Raw genomic sequence first — 4,806 nt, 5'->3', positions numbered from 1 at the left:
AATGTGGGAGCTGTCAAATATATCAATTAATAACCAAAGTTAAGACATACTTAGATAATATGGGGGAACCCTGGGTGGCTCAGCGGTTGAGTGTCTGCCTTTGGCCCAGGGTGTGATCCTGGAGTCCTGGGATCAAGTCCCACATCAACCTCCCTGCATGGAGCTTGCTTCTCCTTCTGCCTATGTCTCTGCCCCTCCCTCTCTGTGTGTCTCTCATGAATAAATAAGTAAAATCTTAAAAAAAAGACATACTTAGATAATAGTACACTTACACTTGGTGACTTCAATCTAGTACTGTCTACACTGGATAGGTCTTCTAGGCACAACATCTCCAAAGAAATGAGAGCTTTAAATGATACATTGGACAGATGGATTTCACAGATATCTACAGAACTTTACATCCAAACGCAACTGAATACACATTCTTCTCAAGTGCACATGGAACTTTCTCCGGAAGAGACGACATATTGGGTCGCAAATCGGGTCTGAACCAATACCAAACGATTGGGATCATCTCCTGCATTATCTCAGACCATAATGACTTGAAACTAGAACTAAACCACAAGAAGAAGTTTAGAAGGATTTCAAACACGTGGAGGTTAAGGACCATCCTGCTAAAAGATGAAAGAGTCAACCAGGAAATGAAGGAAGAATTAAAAAGATTCATGGAAACTAATGAGAATGAATATACAACCATTCAAAATATTTGGGATACAGCAAAAGCAGTCCTGAGGGGGACTCTCTTCAGAGAGTTAGAACAAATTTGTCACATATTAGTTGACCATGGAGTTCAGGGCCCATTTCTGGATTCTCTGTTCTGTTCCATAGATCAATGTGTCTGGTTTTGTGCGAGTACCACACTGACTTGATGACCACAGCTTTGTAGTGCAATTGAAATCTGACATTGTGATGCCCCCGGCTCTTGTGTTCTTTTTCAATATTCCCCTGGCTATTCAGGGTCTTTTCTGATTCCACACAAATCTTAAGATGGTTTGTTCCAACTCTCTGAAGAAAGTTCATGGTATTTTTTTTAAGATTTTTATTTTATTTATTTATTCATAGAGTCAGAGAGAGAGAGAGGCAGAGACACAGGCAGAGGGAGAAGCAGGCATCATACAGAGAGCCTGATGTGGGATTCGACCCAGGGTCTCCAGGATCACGCCCTGGGCTGCAGGCGGCGCTAAACCACTGCGCCACCGGGGCTGCCCCCTAGTTCATGGTATTTTGATAGGTATTGCATTAAATGTGCAAATTACCCTGAGTATCATCGATATTTTCACAATATTAATTATTCTGATCCATAAGCATGGACTATTTTTCCATCCCTTTGTGTCTTCCTCCATTTCTTTCAGAAGTGTTCTGTGGTTTTTAGGGTATAGATCCTTTACCTCTTTGGTGAGGTTTATTCCTAGGTATCTTATGCTTTTGGGTGCAATTGGAAATGGGATTGACTCCTTAATTTCTCTTTCTTCAGTCTCATTGTTAGTGTATAGAAATGTCACTGATTTCTGGGCATTGATTTTGTTTCCAGCCACACTGTCGAATTGCAGTTCTTGTTCTAGCAATTTTAGGATCGAGTCATCTGATTTTTCCATGTAGAGTATCATGTCATTGGTGAAGAGGGAGAGTTTGACTTCTCCTTTGCCAATTTGAATGCCTCTAATACTTTTTGTTGTCTGATTGCTGATGGTAGGACTTCTAGTACTATGTTGAATAGCAGTAGTTAGATTGGACATCCCTGTCGTGTTCCTCATATATTTTTTAATATTTTATTTATTTATTCATTAGAGGCACAGAGAGAATGAGAGATGCAGAGACACAGCAAAGGGAGAAGGAGGCTACATACAGGGAACTCACAGTCTCCGGGATCAGGTCCTGGGCTGAAGGTGGCACATTACCGCTGCATCACTCTGGCTGCCCATAATGTTTCTGATTTTAGGGTAAAGGCTCCAAGTGTTTCCCCAATGAGAATATTTACTCTGGGCTTTTCATAGATGGCTTTTAATATCCTGAGCAGTGTTCCATCTATCCCTACACTCTGAAGAATTTTGATCAGGAATGGATGATGTATTTGTTAAATGCTTTCTCTGCATCTATTGAGAGGATCCTTGTCTCTTGTTGATATGGTCTATTATGTTGATTGCTTTATGAGTGTTGAAGCAGCCTTGCATCCCGGGGATAAATCCCACTTGGTCATGGTGAATAATCTTCTTAATATGTGGGATCCAATAGGGTATTATGTTGATTAGAAATTTTGCATCCATTTTCATCAGGGATATTGGTCTATGATTCCCTTTTTGGTGGGGTCTTTGTCTGGTTTGGAATTAAGTTGATCCTGGCCTCATAGATTGAGTTTGAAAGTATTCCATACCTTTCTATCTTTCAGAACATCTTTAGAAGAATAGGTATTGTTTCTTCTTCAAACCTTTGATAGAATTCCGCTGGGAAGCCATCTCGCCCTGGACTTTTGTGTTTGGAAGATTTTTGATGACTGCTTCAATTTCCTCCCTGGTATTGACATGTTCATGTTTTCTATTTCCTCCTCTTCAAGTTTTTGTAAATTGTGGTTTTCTGAAATGCATCTGTTTCTTCTATATTACCCAATTTGTTGCTATATAGCCACTCATAATATGTTTTTAAAATTGTTTTTACTTCCTTGGTATTGGTTGTGAACTCTCAGCTTTCATTCATGATTTTATTAATTTGAGTCTTTTTACTTTTAATAAGGCTGGATAATGGTTTATCTGTCTTATTAATTCTTTCAAAGAACCAACTCCTGGTTTTTTCTGTTCCACAGTTCTGGTATCTATTTTATTCAATTCTTCTCAAATCCTTATTAACTCTCTTCTGCTGGGTGTAGGTTTTATTTGCTGTTCTTTCTCCAGTTCCTTTAGGTGTAAAGTTAGCTTGTGTATTTGAGGGGTTTTTTTCCAGTATTTTTTTTGAGGGAGGCTTGTAATGCAATGTACTTCCCTATTATGACTACTTTTGCTGTATCCCTAGGATTATAAACAGTTTTATCTTCATTTTCATTAGTTTCCATAAATCTTTTTAATTCTGCTCTATTTTCCTGGTTGAACATTAATGTTTTAGTAGGATGATCCTTTACTTCCACGTGTTAGAGTTTCTTCCAAATTTCTTCTGGTGATTGAGTCCAAGTTTCAAAGCATTATGGTCTGAAAATAGGCAGGGGACAATCCCAATCTTTTGCTATCCATTAAGTCCGGATTTGTGACCCAGTATGTGGTCTATTCTGGTGAAAGTTCCATGTGCCCTTGAGAAGAATGTGTATTCAGTTGCGTTTGGATTTAAAAATCTATAAATATCTGTGAAATCCATCTGGTCCAGTGTATCATTTAAAGCTCTTGTTTCTTTGGAGATGTTGTGTTTAGAAGATCTGTGAATTATAGAAAGCACTGTGTTCAAGTCTTCCACTATGTGTGTATTATTATCTAAGTATGTCTTAACTTTGGTTATTAATTGATTGATATACATTGCAGCTACCACATTCGGGGCATAAATATTGATGATTGTTAGGTCCTCTTGTTGGATAGATCCTTTAAGTATGATACAGTGTCCCTCTTCATCTCTTACTACAGTCTTTGGGATAAACTTTAATTTATCTGATATGAGGATGGCTACCCCTGCTTTCTTTGGAGGACCATTTGAGTAGTAAATGGTTCTCCAAACTTTCATTTTCAGGCTGTTGGTATCCTTAGATCTAAAATGAGTCTCTTTTAGACAGCAAATAGATGGGTCTTGCTTTTTTTAATTTATTTATGATAGTCACAGAGAGACAGAGAGGCAGAGACATAGGCAGAGGGAGAAGCAGTCTCCATGCACCGGGAGCCCGATGTGGGATTCGATCCCAGGTCTCCAGGATCGCGCCCTGGGCCAAAGGCAGGCACCAAACCGCTGCGCCACCCAGGGATCCCTAGGGTCTTGCTTTTTTATCCAGTCTGAAACGTGAGCCTTTTGATGGGATCATCAAGCCCATTCACGTTCAGAGTTACTATTGAAAGATATGAGTTTAGTGTCATCATGATACCTATTCATTCCCTGTTTTTGTGGATTCTTTCCTTGGACTTCCTCTTTCTTTTACAGGGCCCCTTTCATATTTCTTGCAGAGAGGGCTTGGTGGTCACATATTCTTTCAGCTTCTGCCTATCTTGGAAGCTCTTTATCTCTCCTATTCTGAATGAGAGCCTTGCTGGATAAAGTATTGGTGGCTGCAGGTTCTTCTCATTTAGGACACTGAATATATCCTGCCAGCCCTTTCTGGCCTGCCTTCTCTCTGTGGAGAGGGCTACTGTTATCCTAATACTTCTCCCCTTAAAAGTTAGGGATGTTTTTCTGTTGCTGCTTTAAGAATCTTCTCTTTAGGAAGACATAGACATGGCCAACATGCATATGAGAAAATGCTCCGCATCACTTGCCATCAGGGAAATACAAATCAAAACCACAATGAGGGATCCCTGGGTGGTGCAGTGGTTTAGCGCTTGCCTTTGGCCCAGGGCACGATCCTGGAGACCCGGGGTCGAATCCCACGTCAGGCTCCTGGTGCATGGAGCCTGCTTCTCCCTCTGCCTGTGTCTCTGCCTCTCTCTCTCTCTCTCTCTCTGTGACTATCATAAATAAATAAAAATTAAAAAAAAATCACAATGAGATACCACCTCACACCAGTGAGAATGGGGCAAATTAACAAGGCAGGAAACAACAAATGTTGGAGAGGATGCGGAGAAAAGGGAACCCTCTTACACTGTTGGTGGGAATGTTAACTGGTGCAGTCACTCTGGAAAACTGTGT

Source organism: Canis lupus, chromosome 9 (genome assembly GCF_048164855.1).
Source record: "Canis lupus baileyi chromosome 9, mCanLup2.hap1, whole genome shotgun sequence".
NCBI lineage: Eukaryota > Metazoa > Chordata > Mammalia > Carnivora > Canidae > Canis > Canis lupus.
Note: the sequence above shows the minus strand (reverse complement) of the source record.